The sequence below is a fragment of the Poromitra crassiceps genome (assembly GCF_964638095.1).
Source record: "Poromitra crassiceps genome assembly, chromosome: 9".
Classification (NCBI taxonomy): Eukaryota; Metazoa; Chordata; class Actinopteri; order Beryciformes; family Melamphaidae; genus Poromitra; species Poromitra crassiceps.
Genome location: NC_139630.1, coordinates 34,315,588 through 34,330,587, shown reverse-complemented (window position 1 = coordinate 34,330,587; position 15,000 = coordinate 34,315,588). Strand labels below are relative to the sequence as shown.

General features: G+C 46.7%; 1 protein-coding gene across 4 annotated transcripts in view; it reads right to left on the bottom strand.

Annotated features, from left to right (window-relative positions):
* galnt14 (UDP-N-acetyl-alpha-D-galactosamine:polypeptide N-acetylgalactosaminyltransferase 14 (GalNAc-T14)) overlaps positions 1 to 15,000 on the bottom strand; it is a 238,282-nt gene that overhangs the window by 185,087 nt on the left and 38,195 nt on the right. The window lies entirely within an intron of this gene.

Sequence of the window (15,000 nt, the reverse complement as noted above, 5' to 3'; positions counted from 1 at the left end):
ATAGCCTAGCGTACATAGTTCCTCAAGCTCGTTGTGACCAAACATCCCCGCATTTAAAGCACTTCATGCTCCCAGCGCTTGCCTAAACCATAGAGAACCTCATGCTTTACACGAAAAGAAACATCAAGGGTTTGTGTCAACTCCAAAAGCAACCCGCTAACGTTACATGTAGGCCTAATAACGTGAAGCTAACGTAGCTAGCTGCTTGGCAGTCATGATCTGACTGAGACAAGGAAAACAAATGCGCACATTTACATAACAAACACCAGTCAACACCACAGAGTGTCCTTTCTTTAATCCAGAGGGAGCATTTTCCAGTAAAAAGTGAAACGACACATGATGGCTTATAGTGAGGCTTTCCATGCCTGCCCCATCATCACTTCAATAGAACTGACCCCAATGCAAAATTCATTTCAGACGGCACATTTAGTTGCCAGTAACATGCCAATAAGAGTCTAAGTTACTATGCCTTTTGTGTTTTTTTCTGCAGACTAAGCAGCTATAGGCTTTCGCTTCTATAAAATAATAATAAAATATTTTTTGTATTATATATATATATATATTATATATATTATATCAGAAATGTTGTTTGTTTTATGTTCACAATAGTGATGTCAGTTAGATTTGATTAGGTCAGAGCCATGGAATATTAAATCATCCATCTTTGCTCACTACATCTGCCCTTTCTTCTTTTTTTAATCCCAGGTCTGCATAAAATACAGGTTAAGAACTTATTTTTTTAAATACAAAAATGTGAAAAAAGTAACAATAGTATGTTTAACGTATCGGTTATTGGCCAGGAGAATATTTATCGGTTAGCGTAGGCCTATACTATCGGCTGTAAAAATCCATATCGTGCATTAGTATTCCGGAAGGCAGCAACTGTTAAGATTGTGGGGGAAATACAATAAAACCTCTATTTAGAGAATGCTCATGTGATTTTTATACGTCCATAACAATAATCGTGAAACCGTGATAATCGTGGTTTTTTCTCAGACTATAATCGTACATCAAAATTTATAATCGTTGCATCCCTAGTTCCTAGGGGAAACGGGGTATATATGACCAGCGGCCGCAGGCCGGATGTCAGTCAAGCTATGGAGTGAGCGAGACCGGTTGTTGTGTGTAGAGCTAGCGGTGTGAAGCTAGCTGCTAGGAGCTAAAGAAGCCTGTGAATAAAGAACCTGTACCAACTACAACTCTCCGTTCCTTGGCGTATCACCGATACATTACATTGGTGCAGAAGTGAAGCGGTAACGCCTGATTTCGGTCGAGAGGGGAGAGAGTGAGGAGGAACGGCGGAGAAAAGTTGGAGATCAAAGGCTCGAGCGACTAGCGGTAGCAAGCTAGCTGTCTGAGCTAGCTGCTACGAGCGCCACGTGTGATGGTGCGCTTAGAAGAATGCCTGTCGGCGAACGGGAGAAAAGAAGAGCTGACGACGGGGATCAGCTCGGTGCTGGCGGGCATGGAAGCCCGCTTGATGCAGGAGATCAGACGGCTGTGGGAGGCGACGCCAGCCTGGGCAGAGGGGCTTATGGAGCTGCTACGAGAGGTCGCGCAGCACGGAGAGAAGCGGACGGAGGAGCCGCAAAGACTGTGTTGGAGCTGTGGAGAACCGGGCCACGAGGCGAGGTGGTGCCGAGACGGTTCCGGGAGACGGACCGGGCATGCGGAGCAAAGGTACTGGGGACAGCAGGGAGCCTGCTGGGCATGCGGTGGATCGGGACACATAGCTAGAGAGTGTCGAGAAGCTGTCGGGGACTGGAAGACAGCGAGAGAGGAGAGACGGGCAGGCGGCGGACAGGTGAGGCTTTGTTGGACTTGCCAGTCGCCTGAACATTTAGCTAGAGACTGCACTAAGAGTGCGAACGCTGGAAGAGACACACAGCCGGGGGAGCAGCCGGAGCAACAGCCAGAGGAGCAGCGGAGTAGCGGAGCAGGGGAGCAGCCTGAGCTACAAGCAGCGGAGCAACGGGGCAGTACAGAGCCGATTGTTCTGGGCAGGAGAGTGACTGTTGAGCCGGCCCAGGCTAGCTGCTCTGCATACCAGCCGGTAGAGGGGGACATCATCATCAGCGACGAGACCATCAGGAGAGCGGGGATCGTTTTGAACAGCCAGAGGGAAGTGAGCGACATCATCTGCAGAGCTGTTACAGTCGGGGGAGCGGCACTCGTGTCCCCGGGGGAGCGAGAGGGGTCAAGGCCGGAGGAGACGGCCCAACCAAGCCGCTACACAGCCCCGACGGCTGCACTGCAGAAAGCCGAGGTGGAGATCGACGCCGATGGTGTTCGCCCTGCTGTCCTCAACACGCCGCACCCTGGGGGAGCGGGACGGGAGGACAAGCGAGTGCAAGAGGTGGAGCCGACAGACGAGGACAGGCACATCACGCATGTCACCGGGGGTGAGTGGAGACGCAGACAGATGGAGGATGCGGATATCGGTCCGGTGTATGCGTGGGTGGCGGCCGGACGCCGGCCCCTTGTGGAGGAGATTCACATGTTTTCCGGTGCCATGAAAGGACTGTGGAACATGTTTACCGACCTGCGTCTGGATGTAGATGGGGTTTTGGAGAGAAAGGGGCATGGGAAAGGCGGGACCCAGTGGGTTGTGCCTGGTTGCCTGCGAGAAGCGTTACTGAAGATGATGCACGAGGGCCCATGCGGTGATCGTGGGCCCGAAGAGACACTCAGCCTCCTCCGTGGACATTTCTACTGGGGCAAGCAAAAGGAGGACGTGCGGAGATACTGCAGTGCGTGTGAGGACTGTAGAGCACAGAAAAGGGACCGAAAAGAGTCACCTTGCGAAGGACTAACCCCACTGGGGGTGGAGAAAGACTAGTGTGCTTCAGGTGGGACAGAAGCTGTAAAAGGGGGGATGGAAATAGTGGTTGAAGTGAAGTGGGATAATGGGAGTAAGAAAAAAGGTTTAAATGAAGGTAATGAAGAAAAGAGGGAATGTAAATGTTGGGGCTTGTGTTAAGTGAAAATGTTGGTGAAAAGGGTGCTAATGGGAAGTAACTAAATTATGGTGGGAGTGAATGCAAAATTAAGTGGTGTTAAAGAGAAGGGCTATTGGAATGGGAATGTGAACGGAAATGTGGGTTGAATTTAAAGGAATGGGAAAAGAGGGAAGAAATGAAAAGAAATGCAAATGGTGGTGGTGGAACGAAAATTAAGAAGTGTGCTGAAAGATAAGAGACTATGTGGGGAAATTGATGCGGTAATGGAAAATGTTGTGGGGTGGTGTGTTTTGGTACAGGGGGATATGTGTGGGTTGTGGGTGTCAATGTGGACATCGACTAATGTTGGGTGAGGAGTATGTAGCGATCCAGGTAATCCAGGTATTACCTGTAATGTGATGTACAATAGAAGTGTCTAGAGTGCAGCTAGGAACTAATGGGTGTGGGTGTGTTCCTAGGGGAAACGGGGTATATATGACCAGCGGCCGCAGGCCGGATGTCAGTCAAGCTATGGAGTGAGCGAGACCGGTTGTTGTGTGTAGAGCTAGCGGTGTGAAGCTAGCTGCTAGGAGCTAAAGAAGCCTGTGAATAAAGAACCTGTACCAACTACAACTCTCCGTTCCTTGGCGTATCACCGATACGTTACAGTACTATCAAGTACTAAGAAAAAGAAAAAGGTGCAGCAATAATAATGTTAATAATAATACTAGTTCAAACAATTGGCATAAAGTGACTTACAGTATCTAGATAAAGAACAGGCACCACTGGCCAACAAGATAAAAATACATTATAAGCAGCAACACCCACACACAAGCACACGCACGCACGCATGCGCACACACACACACACACACACACACACACACACACACACACACACACACACACACACACACACACACACACACATATATATATATATATTTTAATAATACCGGCATATTTATTTATTTATTTATATTTATGATAATTCAACTTCACCCTGATATCAAAACTTTCCCTCAACCTGCCTCGTCTAATCCTGCTAATAAAAAACATACCTCCAAACAGCAAAATGGACCCAGAAAGTGGATTTAGGAGGTGAGATCAATAAGGCATCATCACCTAGCTTCACCTTCTCTATTCTCTAGTCTATTTGCTTCCTGTTTCCTCTCCCAGACTCACAAAGTCAACCTGCTGCTTCCTCTCTGTCACTTCCTCTCTGTCACTTTCTCTCTGTCACTTCCACTTACAACACTTACATGTCCTGCAAAGAGGCAATTAGTTAGCCTGGCTCCAGACCCTTCGAAGCCACGCCCACTCCACAGCTGTGAATTTGGCTCTTCTTGGTCTGGAATCGCCTTTTCTCCGGTTGAAAATCCAATGGCGGACGCTGATTGGCTAACGCTGTTGTCAGTCATGCACAACAGAAACAGCTGTGGCCAAAGAAGGTTGATGTTGCCGCACGGACCGGTTTATGTGACGGACATGTAACTTCCTGGTCAGACGTAAAGTAAAGAGTAAAGCACGTTACTGATATTCTGCTCTCCGTCTCGTCATTATGTGATCTTAGAGGCATAAAGATTACATAACATAACGTAGCTAGCTAATGCTATCCAGCTTCTCCACGTTAAGCAGCCAACTTTGGCCGACTTTGTACTTTTCGTTTGAACGAACGTCTTATTAGAACCTCTGCTCTAAATGTTAACCTTTTGTAAACAAAATAATGGTGAAGTTCAACAGTTCAGGAATTTGCTGGGGACCACCTGGAACCCCCTCACAAACCTCTGGTGGTCCCTGGACGCCATGTTGAGAACCACTCCTGCAGTCCATGTTATTACCCCAGAGTCCCCCAGACCTCATCAACGAGGCAGAATTACAAGAGAAAAACAAAACAGTGATTTTAAGAAGCCATCAGCTGCTCCTGGAGAGATGTAGCCTCCACAAAGAAAAAAAGGGGGATTGAATTCACAAAGCAATGAGCCGAAATAAAAAGGCAAACAAATCTGATCACGGCGGGCGTAACGGCGGCCGGCGCCAGCTCGCTGATTGTTTGGCCACGCGGCAGCCGTCTCGGCGGTGGCGAGACACGACAGTTAGCCGCGGCGCGCTAGCTGCAGAAAAGCCGCTTAGACTCACTGTCAGCCTCCGCTGTTGTCGAGCACCGCCGTGCTTCAGAGCTCAGGTTCCACATCAACAGATTACACTTAACATAGTGAGGGGATTTCCTCGCCTGGCCCGGGGGGCTTTGGGCTGCCGTCTCTGCTGCTGTTAAATGCGGCGTAAACAGCGGGAGACACAGTAGGAGGAGACACGTCAGGCGTTTTGTGACGCCGGGTTCAAAAGCCTGAGTTGACTGATAAGAAGTTCTGGAACAAGGACAACTCATTTACAGTCATTTACGTGTCATGCAGGCAGGGGGATTTGTGCTTTGTGTTGTTTTGTCATTTGTGTGAAAACAATGAAAACTAGACACCATCCTGCGATGGCGTCACACCAGTCGCAACGCCCGCGATTTAAAACTAATTGGAGCCAGGGCCGTAGTTGGGACGTAAAGTTGGGGGGCCCCACTTCCGGCCCCCTTGCTCCGGAGCACACCCATCTTGGAACTCGGCCTTCATCGTTAATGTGAACTGCACATCTATAGATTTCCAGACTTCATCTTCATCTTCAATTCGGACTTTAAACTCAGAACTCAAATCCACTTTCACATGTGGCCCTAATCCTCTTCTAGATTATTCTTATCAAGAACCGTCCTGAATTTGAAAACAAAATCATGAAAATTGAATGATATGGGACTGTTAATTCCCTACCAGTAACAGAGCTGACCTCCACTGACAGGATGTAGCACGTGGGAGGATCACGCTATTGAAGAAAGAAGTAGGGTGCGCACATCAGCTCAGCAGGTCTGTGCAGGTGCAGGACAAATACAAAATAAACTTGGGGCAGAAAATAAATAAAGTTGAAAAATAAGTACAGCTCCCAGTTGCACAGAGAGAGTCAGTTTATTGACGTTTGTCGCGAACAGGGGGGCGCGAACCTGCGGCCCTCGTGTTGGTATAGGCAGGGAATCTACCGCTACACTACCCGGACGGACACCCTGGCATTATTATCTGTCCTGCATTAATACTGCATGCAGTGGTAGCCACTATCATGCATTTATTCTGCATCCATTAACGAGTGCAGACTGTTATTTCTTGAATGACAGAGAGAAGAAGCTAATTAGCTTGCTGCTGTATCTCAGAGCCGAGTGTCTCTCAACTAACTCCTTATTAAAGCATTCCTTGTAACTTCTGGCAAATCAAAAGAGCAGAAACTTCTCTCCAAACAAGCCGTAAACAGGACACAGACTGTGAAATCTGTTCTTTTCAGATTTCTCTGACTCACTCGGCTAGATTTCTGACATGTTTTGATCCTTATTTAACGAGCGAAATTGATTAACAACATATCTTTTATTCATCGCAGCAGGCCCGGCTCTAGACATTTTTCACATTTATGCAGTGAGGGATGTTGATAGAGAGAAAACAGTCTGGTCTTCAGCAGCAGCCGACCAGTATGACCCCAGCCCGGTACTGAGCTGCTCCACTGGCACAGGTGGGAGTGAGATGCCTTGCTCAAGGGCCCTCGGATGATAGGCCGGTCCTTCACTCCCCCCGTCCCCGGCTCACAGTTTCCCAGCCCGTCCAGGGATTTAAACCATCGACCTTCCACCTCCCTCTGCTCAGCAGCTCTCTGACCTCACACTGCGTAGGCCTGAAGTGACTTGAAGGGGTATCGTGGATTCTTTGACGTGGGGTTGTATGAGGTAGATCAGAATCAGAGAGTATAGCACAGAAGCAAAACAATGCACTGCTGTGAGTAAGGTCAGCAGCAATACGTATTTTTAGCCAGACCGACCTAAACAAATCAATATCACTTTACTGCTATTTTAAAAACATTTCCAGCACTTTACCTTGCTGTCACACAGCCCAAACACTGATCTGTATTACACCACAGCAGCATGGTTCTGACCCACACACTGATCTGTATTACATCACAGCAGCACTGTTCTGACCCAAACAGTGATCTGTATTACATCACAGCAGCACGGTTCTGACCCACACACTGATCTGTATTACATCACAGCAACACGGTTCTGACCCACACACTGATCTGTATTACATCACAGCAGCACGGTTCTGACTCACACACTGATCTGTATTACATCACAGCAGCATGGTTCTGACTCACACACTGATCTGTATTACATCACAGCAGCATGGTTCTGACCCACACACTGATCTGTATTACATCACAGCAGCACTGTTCTGACCCAAACAGTGATCTGTATTACATCACAGCAGCACGGTTCTGACCCACACACTGATCTGTATTACATCACAGCAACACGGTTCTGACCCACACACTGATCTGTATTACATCACAGCAACACGGTTCTGACCCACACACTGATCTGTATTACATCACAGCAGCATGGTTCTGACCCACACACTGATCTGTATTACATCACAGCAGCATGGTTCTGACTCACACACTGATCTGTATTACACCACAGCAGCATGGTTCTGACCCACACACTGATCTGTATTACATCACAGCAGCATGGTTCTGACTCACACACTGATCTGTATTACATCACAGCATCACGGTTCTGACCCACACACTGATCTGTATTACATCACAGCATCACGGTTCTGACCCAAACAGTGATCTGTATTACATCACAGCATCACGGTTCTGACCCACACACTGATCTGTATTACATCACAGCAGCACGGTTCTGACCCAAACACTGATCTGTATTACACCACAGCAGCATGGTTCTGACCCAAACAGTGATCTGTATTACATCACAGCAGCATGGTTCTGACCCAAACAGTGATCTGTATTACATCACAGCAGCATGGTTCTGACCCAAACACTGATCTGTATTACATCACAGCAGCACGGTTCTGACCCAAACACTGATCTGTATTACATCACAGCAGCACGGTTCTGACCCAAACACTGATCTGTATTACATCACAGCAGCACGGTTCTGACCCAAACACTGATCTGTATTACATCACAGCAGCACGGTTCTGACCCAAACACTGATCTGTATTACATCACAGCAGCACGGTTCTGACCCAAACACTGATCTGTATTACATCACAGCAGCACGGTTCTGACCCACACACTGATCTGTATTACATCACAGCAGCACGGTTCTGACCCAAACACTGATCTGTATTACATCACAGCAGCACTGTTCTGACCCAAACAGTGATCTGTATTACATCACAGCAGCACGGTTCTGACCCAAACACTGATCTGTATTACACCACAGCAGCACGGTTCTGACCCAAACACTGATCTGTGAGCTCTGCTAGACTCAAACGGGTCCCAAAGACATCCTGGAGTCTGAAAGCAACCGTGGTACAACTTCAGCTCCTGTGCCAAGCAATGGGACTCTCCATGACCTCTCTTCTCTTCTCTTCTCTTCTCTTCTCTTCTCTTCTCTTCTCTTCTCTTCTCTTCTCTTCTCTTCTCTTCTCTTCTCTTCTCTTCTCTTCTCCTCTCCTCTCTTCTCCCCTCCCCTCCCCTCCCCTCCCCTCTCCTCTCAACTGCTCTCGTCTCCTCTCCTCTCCCCTCTCCTCTCCTCTCCTCTCCTCTCCTCTCCTCTCCTCTCCTCTCTGGTGATGGTTTGTTTAGATTCTTTTTCAATTTAACTGCAAAATGGTGTCGCGTTTTGTGTGAATGATGGTACTAATAATTCAGCTGCAAATTATTCTGAATTCCCCTAACGTTTATTCGCGTCACTCTTGTTGTGTAACGGCCCGTTCTTTTTAGGTTCCTTTCTATTTGAGTGGATTGGGAATGCCACCGTGTGAAATCTCCATTTGAATCCCCGGCTCTCTGATTCCGTGGCACTGAATCAGAGCCGGGTAGGTACGGCGTTGGTCAGCTTCAGATACAAAGATCTGAGGACATTCATCACTGGAGCAAAGTAACCAAGTGAAAACAGGCTGAACAGAAGGAAAATAAAAACCATCACGTAGGGTCAAAGGTCACCGCTGGCTTTGTTTTTCCAGGGATGTGAGAGCAGGAAAGGATGAAAGCATCAGCGTGGGAGACAGCTGTGATTAATGCTTATCTGCTGTGTTGGGATTCATGGAAACATGACCAACTGCTTGACTGGCTGAGAATGAATGCTGACGCCAGCGCACTCTCTCTCACACACACACACAGTACACACTCACACACACACACACACACACACACACACACACACACACACACACAGACACACACACACACAGGGTTATTGAATGACTTAGTTAGCGATAAGCGTTCAAGGATCACCGACCCGAGAACTCAATGAAATAATTGTTAAGCGAAGCAGTGGACCTGTGCTATTGGCCAGTCGCTCAATGTTTGGAGGTTGCCGATGGTTACGAAGAAGATGCAAAACAACAAAACTGACGTTATCGCATCCTCCTTCATGACATAAGAAAATAAAATGAATGTATGTGTGTGTGTGTGTGTGTGTGTGTGTGTGTGTGTGTGTGTGTGTGTGTGTGTGTGTGTGTGTGTGTGTGTGTGTGTGTGTGTGTGTGTGTGCGTGCGTGTGTGTGTGTGTCTGTGTGTGTGTGTGTGTGTGTGTGTGTGTGTGTGTGTGTGTGTGAGAGAGAGTGTGTCGGGTGAGAAATTCAGTTCTGCTACAGAATAGAGGGAAGTCCATCATGGAGCGATGAGAACCAGAGGGGTGAAAATGAGTGAAAACTAGTCATGAACATCAAGTAAAAGCTCTTGTTGAGCTCTTTCTACTGTTACAAATCCTGCTTATTGTTAGTGCTTAGCTAGATTTAGCTAGACATTCTTTGTAAAGCCCTCTGAGACATGCTTGTGAATTAGGGCTATAGAAATAAACTTGGCTTGACAGAAAGGGCACATGTTCATTCTAATCAAAATTAAATCCAGAGTTATTATTAAAAAAATAAAAAAATACACTGAACAAACTGAACTATTTGGGCACTTAGTGCACTTAAAGCCTTTTGGCCCTGATGACCCCCCTCTGCCAAAAGACAGAAATACTTAAGTATGGTCATTTTTCTGTTCCCTAAAACAGCTGTTACCATGCCAACCCATTCTGGTTCTGTTGTACAACATGTTTCCTCTCTGTATTCAATTGCCTGGTGTTGAAACAGTTCTCGTAGGGGGGCGTGTCCACCAACCGACCTGTTGAGCACTGGTGCTGAGCACTTTGACCGCATCAGCTGAGCGAGCGCTGGAGCGGAGAGCTGAGAACACGCCTCCGGGTGTTGCTATGCTAAATGTTAGCCTAGCTAGCATGAAGATCCGAATGAATTTGCGAAATTGCGTTCGGTGTGAACGGCCCATTACAGTTGTGTGTTACCATGCCAACCCCACTGTGTGTTGCATTGTACATGTTCCCTCTGTGTATATCGGCCACCCTGTCTTGTATAAAACAGTTGTGTTGCCATGTCAACTCATTGTGTAGCGCTGTACAACACGCTTCTCTATCAGCGCGTTGTGTTTGTGTTGGATCTAATCCTGCAGCCAAGCGGCTGCTGGCTTATAGCCTGTCTGTCTGCCCGAGCAGACGGAGGGACGCTCCCCTGCTCACACACATAATAGCAAAGCACTAGAGTGGAGTGGTTTACACACACACAGGCACACACACACGCACACACATGCACACACACACAGACACACACACACGCACACACACACACACACACACACACACACACACACACACACACACAGTTGTACACACCCAAACAGCTGTGGACTCGCAAACACACACACACACACACACTCCAACATTCACACTCTGACAAACACACAGCCTCTCAAGCTCTGCATGTGGCAATTATCTCTCCTCTCAGCAGCTTGTGGCATCTCCCCATCTCCTCTCCTCTGTCATCCCCTCTCCTCCTCCTCTCGCTCCTCTCCTCTCCTCTCTATCTCCCCATCTTCCCTCAGCTGCCTCCCTCCTCCTCTCCTCTCTTCCTTCAAACTTGAGATAGCGAGAGCACACCCCCTCCTCTCACACACACGAGTCAACATGGAACATCTCCTCCTCCCCCTAAAAAACAAGTCAGTGGTGCAAAACAACAACAGGAAAAAACCCTCTCTGGTCCCATTTCCTATTCAAAAAGAATGTTTCATTTTTTATGACAATAGCTCTGTGTAACACACACACACACACACACACACACACAGGCAGTACATCCCCTCACAACATATATAACACAATGAAAATGTGAATGCACTTTCAAACCAACGCTTCCTCCCAACCTTTTCTGCCACATATTTAACGATAAAGGAGCTGTCCATCAGCACCACACAGAGATGAGAAACTAAAAGTGAGAAGCTGTCTGCAACAGGCTAATTAATGAATTATTCATCACTAATTCAATAATGGTGTCATTCAACAATGGAGAAATGCATTCTCATACATAATAATAATAATAATAATAATAATAATAATGTAATAATAATAAAACATCACGAAGAGCCTAATGTTTTCCAAAGATTTGGCAGCCCACTTGCAGTACCTTCACGGCCCACCAGCGGGCCCCAGACCACAGGTTGGGAATGGCTGTTCGCATGCTAGCATCTGTCCCCCTCCCTCCATTCTAGCTTATTTCTTTCACCAATAGGGAAGTAAAACTCCATGCAAGTCAAAGGGACCAGAGTCCAGTCACTGTCCAGTACAATCTTGTGCTGCTGTAGGTTCAGTGCCTTGCTCAAAGACCGACCAGGGAAACTGAACTGGCCAGCCACTGATATCTATATCTTTTTTTTATTATTTATTTTTTTATTTATTTATTTATTTATTTATTTATATATATATATTTTATTTTCCCCCAGTCCAGTCCATAGTCTTTTTTTCCACCTCATTAATCACTGGACAATGCAAGTCAAATGGGTCCTTGCAGTAATAGAATCTTTGTCCTGCAGGTAATAATTACTTTAGTACCTAAATCTGCTGAATCTTGAGAACACACACTTGGTTGTTGGTTTACAGTTGATTCCCCCTCCACGATTTCCCACCGCGTTATCTCCCCAATTGTACTCAGCTAATTTCCCCCCTGCGCCCCGGTCGCTGCTCCACCCTCTGCCGACCTGGGGAGAGCCAGAGACTAGCACCATGCTTCCTCCGATACATGCGCAGTTGCCAGCCGCTTCTTTTCACCTGACAGCGGGGAGCTTCACTGGCAGGACGTAGCATGTGGGACGATCACGCTATTCCAACCAGTTCCCTTCTCGCCCGACCGACCAGAGGAGGTGCTAGTGCAGTGACCAGGACACATAACCCCAATCCGGCTTCCCACCCGCAGACAGCCAATCGTGCCTGTATGGATGCCCGACCAAGCTGGAGGTAACACGGGGGGGGCGTGAACCTGCGACCCTCGTGTTGGTAGGCAGGGAATCTTCAGTTGATTTTTAACCTGGTTTTGGATGCATAATGTGTAATGGAGTGCTGTGCAGTGAGTAAACCTCAGTCCTCGAGACCTCAAGAGACACCAGCGACAGAGGCTAGATAAAAGCCTATGGCTTTTAGCCTCCTTGGTTCCTGGTTCGATCCCCAGCTGGCGGGGGGACGACGATTACACAACGCAGGTTACATAATGAAAAAAATACACCCCCTTTTCTAGTTTGTGTCCTCCAAGTAATCCTTTCCTGGTGGGGAGATGTTTTTCTCTCTCGTTTTTTGGGGCAGGAGGCATGAAAGATTTCTCACTTTTCCTTCTCTTTTCACCACCTGTCATGACACCACCGAGCCGCGGTGCCGCAGGGAGCCTGCAGAGGGAGCCGTGGGGCGGCAGAGAGCCTGCAGTACAGACCGGGACTCGTTTGAAAAACGCAACCTCAATTTCTTCCCTCGACGATTTCACCGCAGTCTGTCTTTTTCCCCGCCGAGCGCTCCTGAGATCTACGGCTACACCCTAACTGAGTTAACAGATAATCACATAACGCCGGACCCCCCTACACACACACACCACCCACCACACACACACACACCACCCACCACGCACGCACACGCACACACACACACACACACACACACACACACACACACACACACACACACACACACACACACACACACACACACACCACCCCCATCAATGCTGTCCTATAAGAGATAAATGGGCACATTAATGTGTAAGCGTATCCCCCCTCACACACACACACACACACACACACACACACACACACACACACACACACACACACTTTACACACACACACTCCTCAGCTGCCTTATGTCAGCTCGACATTGAATGTGCCTCCTCCGGAAACACAGCAGATGACGGGCGATCAACACCACACACACTTATGAACATTTGCACATATGGGCACACGCATATTATATGCACATGGAAACACTTGCACGTGTGCGTACACACACACACACACTCTCACACACTCACACACACACACACACACACACACACACACACACACACACACACACACACACACACACACACACACACAGACATTATCATTCAGTCATTCAGAGTGATCAGACATTATGCAGAGATACAGCAGAATCCATCTTCAAAACACTATACACCCAGATTGATATGTGCATAATATTCTTTCAATTTGCATGTGTGTGTGTGAGTGCGTGAGTGTGCGTGTGTGTGTGTGTGCGTGTGTGTGCGTGTGTGTGCGTGTGTGAGTGTGTATGTGTGTGAGAAATATGTGGCAGTTCTGCTAACAGATTTTAGCTTCCTACGTGAGTGGTGGAGCGGTGACCCGCTCTGCTCAGCAGCGGCGGCGGTCCAGGACTTAGTCATGCTAAGTGTAACTGCCAGAACAAACAGCCGCCCACACCCAGGGTTTCTGTTAGCTAGCCGCTAGGTTTCGGTTAGCCATTATCATGGAAGTTTGAAACCCTCATTAGTGTTTTGCTTGCACCTGTGTTCACCCTGCCTTTTTGACACAAAATGGCCCCCGTGAAAAGGGTCTATTTACGCACGGCACCGCTTCTGTTTCCAGTGTGTTTGTGCCGTTACACTAGAGCTGGGTATTGGTTCAAATTTCAAGAATCGATTCGATTCCGATTCACAAGGTTGCAAATCGATTAATCCCGATTCGATTTGATTCGATTTGATTCCGATTCGATTAATTTCAATATCGATTTGGTTAGTGATACCAAAACGTGTTTTTTGAGCTGTAACCTGAATTACATGACTGTCCAGTTATGTAACACTGGGGTTCCCAACCTTTTTTGCGCCAAATAGATACATGGGGAAAAAAAGTTGCAGACCTGTTGTCAATTTTAATGGCTTTAGTTACACATATATTTACTCACCAGGTGGTGACAAAGGGTAAATAACAGCCTTTTCATCATCTGTCAATAAAGACACTTTCACAATTATGCACAGTGATTTGATTTCAGCCTATATAATTTCTAAAAGTAGATATTAATGATCAAACATTTCCATTCATGTAGCCTACAGTATTTATGTTTTTGCTTCAACTACAAACATAAATAAACGTCAACTTGAAACTATGTTTCAACTACCACACACAGCATAATATTTTAGCCTGTTTATTAAAAAATATATATATTATAATTATTTTATTTAAAAAAAATCGATCTCTGGACATATGAATCGATATCAAAGGATTAAAATAAAAATCGATTCAAAATCGGAAAATCGATTTTTTTTAAACCAGCCCTACGTTACACCACACAACTGTTCACGGTCACCTGTTGTAAATCACAGGTTCTTACATCAGATGTGTCAACATCCAAAGTAAAACAATTCTAAAGCAAAGAAAGAAAGAAAAACTATCTTCAACAGTCATTTTCTCACAAAGGTGGTGGTGGGGGGGGGGGGGGGGGGGGGTTAAGGGAATAGCTGGCAATTCCTTTGTTCTAGGGTATTTTAGATTAAATAAATAAATGAAATTTAATAGAAAACTAACAAAATGTAATCCACTGAGGAAATAAAAGTGTTCTGATGTGCAAATGTCTATTTTCACATCAGCTCATTTGAATATGATAACAGCAAAGCCACGATACAAAT